At 36.3% G+C, this 8,785-nt stretch overlaps 1 long non-coding RNA gene across 1 annotated transcript in view; it reads left to right on the top strand.

Moving 5' to 3' along the window:
- The window catches only part of LOC145720502 (uncharacterized), an 89,783-nt gene extending 81,254 nt beyond the window's left edge, over nucleotides 1-8,529 (top strand). Inside the window, exons 3-4 of the long non-coding RNA XR_014143472.1 lie at nucleotides 487-595; nucleotides 7,419-8,529. This is a non-coding gene — a long non-coding RNA (uncharacterized LOC145720502). The remainder of the gene's footprint in view (nucleotides 1-486; nucleotides 596-7,418) is intronic.
- The last annotated feature ends 256 nt before the right edge of the window (nucleotides 8,530-8,785 follow it).

The following is an 8,785-nucleotide window of genomic DNA, read 5'->3' as shown; positions in this document are numbered from 1 at the left end:
ACTGTTTTCCAGAGTCGCTGCACCAGTTTGCATTCCCACCAACAGTGTAGGAGGGTTCCCCTTTCTCCACAACCCCGCCAACATCTGTCGTTTCCTGACTTGCTAATTTTAGCCATTCTGACTGGTGTGAGGTGGTATCTCATTGAGATTTTGATTTGGATTTCCCTGATGCCGAGTGATGTTGAGCACTTTTTCATGTGTCTGTTGGCCATTTGGATGTTTTCTTTGGAAAAATGTCTGTTCGTGTCTTCTGCCCATTTCTTGATTGGATCATTTGTTCTTTGGGTGTTGGGTTTGATAAGTTCTTTATAGATTTTGGATACTAGCCCTTTATCTGATATGTCATTTGCAAATATCTTCTCCCATTCTGTCGGTTTTCTTTTGGTTTTGTTGACTTTCTTTTGCTGTGCAAAAGCTTTTTATCTTGATGAAGTCCCAATAGTTCATTTTTGCCCTTGCTTCCCTTGCCTTTGGCAATGTTCCTAGGAAGAAGTTGCTGCGGCTGAGGTCGAAGAGGTTGGGGCCTGTGTTCTCCTTTAGGATTTTGATGGACTGCCATCTTTCAGCTATTTGCAAGCCCTGAAAAAAATTACAGGTCACTGATAAAGAATCTGTATCTTCAAGGCTATGTAGTCAATATACTACCATAGTCAACTCTTTCGAAAAGAGTTAATGTTAAACAAATGTTTTTTAACATTTTTTTTTAATTTTACATTTTAACATTTAATGTTAAATTTAACATTAATTATATGTTTTAACATATAACGTATTATTTGTTTCAGAGGTACAGGTCTGTGATTCAGCAGTCTTACACAATTCACAGCCCTCACCATAGCACATACCCTCCCCAATGTCCATCACCCAGCCACCCCATCCCTTCCACCCCCCACCACTCCAGCAACCCTCAGTTTGTTTCCTGAGATTAAGAATTCCTCATATCAGTGAGGTCATATGATACATGTCTTTCTCTGATTGACTTATTTGGCTCAGCATAATACCCTCCAGTTCCATCCATGTCATTGCAAATGGCAAGATTTCATTCCTTTTGATGGCTGCGTAATATTCCATTGTGTATGTATATATATATATACATATATATGTATATATATATATATCACATCTTCTTTATCCATTCATCTGTCGATGGACATCTTGGCTCTTTCAATAGTTTGGCTATTGTGGACATTGCTGCTATAAACATCGGGGTAGTATTAGAAGTCCTAGCCACAGCAATCAGACAACAAAAAGAAATGAGTCATCCTAATCAGCAAAGAAGTCAAACTCTCACTCTTTGCAGATGATATGATACTATGTGGAAAATCCAAAAGACTCCACTCCAAAACTGCTAGAACTCATACAGGAATTCAGTAAAGTGGCAGGATATAAAATCAATGCACAGAAATCAGTGGTATTCCTATACACCAACAACAAGACAGAAGAAAAATTAAAGATCGATCCCATTTACAATTGCACCCAAAACCATAAGATACCTAGGAATAAATCTAACCAAAAAGGCAAAGAATCTGTACTCAGAAAACTATAAAATACTCATGAAAGAGATTGAGGAAGACACAAAGAAATGGAAAAACGTTCCATGCTCATGGATTGGAAGAACAAATATTTTGAAGATGTCCATGCTACCTAGAGCAATCTACACGTTCAATGCAATCCCTATCAAAATACCATCCACTTTTTTCAAAGAAATGGAACAAAAAATCCTAAAATTTGTATGGAACCAGAAATGACCCCGAATAGCCAGAATAATGTTGAAAAAGAAAAGCAAAGCTGGTGGCATCACAATTCCGGACTTTAAGCTCCATTACAAAGCTGTAATCATCAAGACAGTATGGTACTGGCACAAAAACAGACACATAGACCAATGGAACAGAATAGAGAACCAGAAAAGGACCCTCAACTCTGTGTTCAACTAATCTTCAACAAAGCAGGAAAGAATGTCCAGTGGAAAAAAGACAGTCTCTTCAACAAATGGTGTTGGGAAAATTGGACAGCCACATGCAGAAGAATGAAACCGGACCATTTCCTTTCACCACACCCAAAAATAGACTCAAAATGGTTGAAAGACCTAAATGTGAGACAGGAGTCCATCAAAATCCTAAAGGAGAGTGGTCTTTTTTAAATTTAGGAAGCGGTAGTTTTGACAACTTAACACCACTAAGTTCAAAAATAGTAGTACTTTATACTTGACTTAAATGTGACTAGAGATGAGGAATGGGGATTCTCTGGGCAATGCTTGGCTGTGTCTTTGAGAAAGTATCTGATTTTAATGTCAGTTGGTAAAACTTGAACACTGTTGGTGATTTACCAGCCACCATGTTGGAGACACATGCAAAAAAAAAGGACACACATCATTTTAAGTGATTTATATAATTTATGGTAGTTACTGCCATCTTTCAGCTATTTGCAAGTCCTGAAAAAAATTACATGTCACTGACAAAGAATCTAGATCTTCAAGGCTATGTAGTCAGTATACTACCATAGTCAACTCTTTGGAAATCAATGTATAAGTTCAATGTACATGTAATATCTATTAAGGTATAAATGTGATTTTTAATTATCACACAAAATATCAAAATTAATTTTATATTTTTATTTTAAAATGTTCAGTGTTCGATGACTCTAAGATTGTTTACTGGTCATAAAATTCTCAGCTGAATGTGTCCTATAATGTAATAAAGAAATTATTATGTGTCACTTTACTGCTAGTATCATCAAATCAAAATGTGTATAAGACACTATTTTTTAAAAAGCTATAAAAACAATTACATGAGAAGAAACACTAAGACCAGACTCTGAATACTTTCAAATGAGAAAATAGCAAATGCACACTTACCTTACAAACTAAAGACCTCTCTTCATTCATTCAACAAATAAATCTGCCAGATAATGCCCTGGTAGCTAAGATAGTTCCTGTGAATTAGATCTCCAGGACTTATCTATTTACTAGTTCCAAGTATGTGTCTTAAACAACATCTCTCCTACTCCCCCACATCTCAGCTCCTGGTAACCACCATTCCACTCGCTGTTTTTTGGAGTTCATTTCTTTTTAGATTCCACATATAAGAGATAGCATATAGTATTTGTCTTTCTCTGTCTGACTTATCTCACTTAGCATAATGTTCTCAAGGTCCAACCATGCTGTTGCAAATGGTAAGATTTCCCTTTTTTCTCATGGCTGAGCAGTATTCCATTGTATGTATATATACACACCACATCTTTATACATTCATCCATTGATGGACACTAGGTTGTTTCCATATCTTGGCTTTTGTGAATAATGCTGCATATTAAACTTTCTAAGAGACCAGATCTTAATTGTTCCCACCACTAGGAGAAATAATAAGTGGGGTATCTAGCTGGCTCAGTCGGTTAAGCATCCGACTCTTGATTTCGGCTAAGGTCATGATCTCAGGAGTGTGAGATCGATCCCTGAGTCAGGCTTAAATCTGCTTGAGTTTCTCTCCTTCTCCCTCTGCCCCTTCCCCTGTTCGTGCTCTGTCTCTCTAAAATAAACAAATAAATAATATTATTTTAAAAAAAGAAATAATAATTATGGGGCACCAGAGAGGTGTTAGCTAATGCTACAATGGCAGTCATACTGCAGTATAAATGTATCAAAGCAAGATGTTGTACCCCTGAAGGTTATATAATGTTATATGTCATTCAATTATATCTCAATTAAAAGAAAAAACAACACTTGTCAAAAAAGAAGTTTCTAAGAGTGAAAAAAAAATCTAACCTCAGAGAGCTTAATCTAGTTCTCTCTCTGAGATTAATCTCAATTTTGGTAAATCCAATCATATAGGGATGTATTTTTTACCTTCAGTCATTGAGCTGGTATTATGATTATCATTATACCCAAATAATATTTGAGGTTCACGTTAGTTATTTCATAGTATATACACCAAATAGACAAAATAAATATTTGATTTATTGATAGTTGCTTTGTCATTGTTTTTCAAGTATTTTTAAAAATTTATTTCGTGCGTACCCAAAATAAAACATAAAATAGATATTGTGCTTAGGAGAGCAATTGGTTTTTCAATTCCTTTCAGTAGTAGAGACTTCCTATTTTAAATTACTCTAAGTCATTTAGAAAAGCAAACGTCATCTGTTCCTCATAACTATTTATATACCTTCTAGATCCCAGCCCGCAGGTTGGCAGGACTCTGCCCCATTATGTTGTTGGAGAGAACTATTCGTGCTGCTGAAGAGGAGCATGAATGAACAGGGTGTGTTCAGGGATCTGCAGAAGTATTTTTCCTGAGCTGTATTGACTGTTCTTTAATTCCGATTGACTCATGCAAAACCACGCACACTTCCCAGCACAATAAGGAATTAGGATGTCTATTCTTCATCCATGTTATTTGAGTCAGTTTGGAAAACCAGCTGTTCTCTTCCAAGAACTGCTTCCTTTATCTCTCCATCACAAAATATCTTGCATTCAGAGAACTATAACTGGATGTAGTTAGAAATGTTCCATGCACAACTATTTTTATTGATGAATGATATCAGTGGGCAAAATCAGCTATGCATGCCTCATCTTAACACTCCTCTCATGTTTTATGATTGTCAATGACACGAGTGCTTCTTAATCTGACCCTACCATCACAGGAATTTCCTTAAGGACAGGGAATATGTGTTACTTGCATTTATATTACCAGTGTTTAGGAAATACTTGGACTTCAAGAGGCACTTTAAAAATGTTTGTAACAGGGGCGCCTGGGTGGCTCAGTTGGTTAAGCGACTGCCTTCGGCTCAGGTCGTGATCCTGGAGTCCCGGGATCGAGCCCCGCATCGGGCTCCCTGCTCAGCAGGGAGTCTGCTTCTCCCTCTGCCCTCTTCCCTCTCGTGCTCTCTGTCTCTCATTCTCTCTCTCTCAAATAAATAAATAAAATCTTTAAAAAAAAAATGTTTGTAACAGTAGGAACAAAATGTACCAATCCTCCATTTAATGTTCTGATCAATTAATAAAAGAACTCACAAGGTACAGAAGATGCCAGTATTGTATCATCCATAGCTTAGATTCTTGCTGCCAACCCTGCTTAATTGGTGGATCTTGCAGTGGTTCTCAACTCTGGCTGCACAATGGAATCATCCAGGGATTTTCTTTTTAGAAGATCCCACCCAGATCACATCTCAGATTAAACAAACCAAAATCTCAGGAAGTGAGATGCAAGCATCTGTATTTCTTAAAGCTCCCGAGTCGGTTTCATCATGCAATTAAGTTTGGAAAACACTTTTGTAGAGGAATCTGAAGAATGCAGTCATTTCACTGATACATCTTTAAAAGAAAAAGCTAAGCTTATTTCAAAAACTGATAATAATGAAGATAACTAATTTAAATAGACTTAGAATTTGTTAGAGAAGAGTAATTAATATTTCATTTCCTCAATCTTTATCAGTTGGAGAATATTTTTGGATGAAAAGATAAAAATATACTTGCCTGAAAAGTTGCACAATGTGATACAAAATACATTGAACCTGGAGAAGCTTCCTGGGTTTTAGAGACCTTCATTCATAAATTAAACTGTGCATCTTAGTTTTCTCACCTGTCAAGAGACCAGGTTGGGCTGGATCATCTCTGATTCTCTCCAGCCCCACAATTCTATAGCTGGTTTGAAGAGCATTCTGAATAATTATTTTAATCAGTTTCTAAAATGTACTTTTCATTTGAGGGCATATCCTTGACAATTGTGATGAAACAGGCCTTTGATGGCCATCAGAACTTTTGTTTTATATTTAAGAGCTCTGTTATTCAGGAAAAATAAGTCTAGAGTCCTTATATCTTGATGAAAGGCTTTTCTTGGCTCAAATTCTTTAAGGCTGAGTCCAGATACCAAAATCCCTGCCCACCATCCATATGAATGATTCCAGCAGTGTTGGCTATTACATTCTGTAAATCAGAGTTCATGGAATAAGGTTGATTTTGACCAAGAAAGGGCTTTGCCAACTAAAGAGAACTGTAAGAATTAATTCTAGCTGCCACAAATCTGTAGAGAAATTATATGATATGGAATATTTTATGGTTAAGCATTAACACAATAAGCAGACAGTTAAGTCTCTCGTTGAGAATTTCACCATGAACTTTAACATTATATTCAGTCTTCCATCTTTCCTTCATACTTTCATCATTGTTTATAGAGTTAGTTGCTTAGCATCAATGATAATACCAATCCAATATTCTACTTTGTTTCTCAGTACCTTCACATATATCTCAAAACAATTCTGTGAGTCAAAGAACATCATTTTAACTTTTTAAAGTGAGGAAACTGAGGTTATAAGAAATTCAGTAACTTGTCTAGAGCCAGTCAGTGACAGAGGCAAGGCTTGTATCCTGTATTCTTAACTCCAAGTCCAGGGTGTTTTTGCTATGGCTTGCTGTCATAACCAGGAACATCATTAATCAGGTTGTTCTTTTTATTTACTTTTTAAAAATAGACTCTTAGTTTTTCATTTGGTTTACAGTGACTACTTCTTCAGTTCTTTTCAGGGCAGAGGAAGGGACTGAACAGATTTACACACTCATGCTTGGAAACCACTTGAGACAATGTCATAACAGACTGATAAATGTCAGTGATGTCAAGTTATAGCAGAAGAAACAAAGTTCTGGGATCAAAGGCTCTCGTCTCAGTTCTGCCATCAGCTGACCATATGTTCTTGGATAAGGCATGATCTCTCCGAATCACAGTCTCCTCAGCAGTAAAGGGATGCAGACTGAGAATTCCTTGTACTTTCTTCTTCAATCTCAATGTAATTATCTTAGTGCCATACACTGGATGATATTCAAATGGACCAGGTTGTCATTTTTAATTTCATTCTTCCTATTTAGTACAGATTTCAGTTAATATTCTTTGTCTCTAGTGAATATTGTATAGGTCACGAATTTTTCCTTGAGTAAATGTTTAGTGAAATAATTACATGTCTTATTGTGCTTTTCAAAATCATTAGTAAGCAACTGAAATCTTTTTTCTGTGGTCTTGATTAAATTGCTAGAAATGACCACCATGTATTTGATTTCTCTACCTTTGTATTTCATTTCTTTACATATAATATATTGGCTAAATTATATTTCATTTCCCTTGATCTAATAATATTAAACATTGAACTTAAAAAATGGTAGAAATCATTCTAATATTCTAATTATATAGGTGTTAACAAGTCTATCTGTACCTAAAGATCTGTTAAAAAAAAACAAAAAAAACTGTGGTAGACAGAATTCTAAGATGGCTCCCAAAATATCCTGTCCTAATCTTTGGAAATGTGAATAAAATAGATATTACTCCCAGGATTACATTATGTTATATGGCCCGATTAATTCTAAAAAAGACAGATTATTCAGTGACTATTCTAATCACTAGAATCCTTTAAAAGCCAAGAGTTTTCTGGGTCTTGTTACAGAAGAGGAAGTCAGAAATTCAAAACACAAGAAAGACGTCACACACCATTGCTGGCTTGAAGACCGAAGAGGCTACTTGGCACAGAATGTACAGGTGATCCCTAGGAGCTGAGACCAGCTGTCTGCTGACAGCTAGCAAGGAATGAAGACCTCAGCCCTGCAACTTCAAGGAACAAGAAGAATGAACTTGGAAGTAGTATCTCCTCTGAGCTTGCAGAGGAGAACTCAACCAGGTAATGTCTTGATTTCAGCCTTGTGATACCCTGACCAGAGAATACAGGTACACGATACCAGACTTCTGTGCTTCCAGTAAAACTGAACCAATAAATGGACACTGTTCTAAGTCATTACATTTGTGTCATTTTTACACGGAAGTAGAAAACTAGGACGCCTGGGTGGCTCAGTTGGTTAAGCATCTGCCTTCGGCTCAGGTCATGATCCCAGGGTCCTGGGATCGAGTCCCGCATCGGGCTCCCTGCTCTGCGGGGAGCCTGCTTCTCCCTCTGCCTCTGCCTCTCTCTCACTCTGTCTCTCATGAATAAGTAAATAAAATCTTAAAAAAAAAAAGAAATAGAAAACAAATACATACCACCTTGGCCTCAATTTTCTTTATGTAAAGTTAATAGTTATAGATGCAGACTACACAGAAAACAATCATTCAAAAATAAGTCAAATATATTTTTCATGGGAGGGCTTTGGTATAGCATTTATTCAAACTTTGTTCCAGCAAACAGAAATCTAACTTATTCCACCAAATGATAAACTGTTCCATTTCTAAGCCATTCCAAAAAGTCCTTTTCCAATGCATTCCAGTGCTAAATAATTCATCATTAGGAAATTTGTTCTTAGTCATTTCCTCCAGATAATGAAAATTGGCATACTTCATGCATACTATCTACTGCTCCTACCTAGGTATATTGGCCCTTATATAAAAATTCATATATGCTGTTGTTAAAAAAATAAAAATACCTAAACAAACTTCTTGAAGTTGTTAGAGGTGATGGGGAAGGACTGCAATGAGAACCAGAATGGTGGTACATACTCAGGAAATCTTAGCATTCATCTTTTTTTCTCATGAGCCACAGGGCTTTTCTCTTAATATATTTCTCACAAGAAATTTCCTTTGATTTCTCATAATTTTAGTTTGATGTATACAAATGTTATATATTTGCTATATTCACTATGTATTGTAATTTTTCAAGTTCTGCCCTTTTTCCTAATTGGTAAATCATTTTCATGCATTTGATTCAGATTTTACAAGGGGGAATCTGATTGGATTAGCTCACTTTATCCTACCATTCCATGTTTAAGGCCAGAAGCCAGCCTAAGGATGCAGCCACTGGATTCGTGAAGCAAGAGAGGGATAAAG

This window comes from Leptonychotes weddellii, chromosome 3 (assembly GCF_054177405.1).
Source record: "Leptonychotes weddellii isolate Sample4059 chromosome 3, ASM5417740v2, whole genome shotgun sequence".
NCBI classification, from domain to species: domain Eukaryota; kingdom Metazoa; phylum Chordata; class Mammalia; order Carnivora; family Phocidae; genus Leptonychotes; species Leptonychotes weddellii.
The sequence above is the reverse complement of the archived record's forward strand: the minus strand, read 5'-3'. Positions and strand labels throughout refer to the sequence as shown.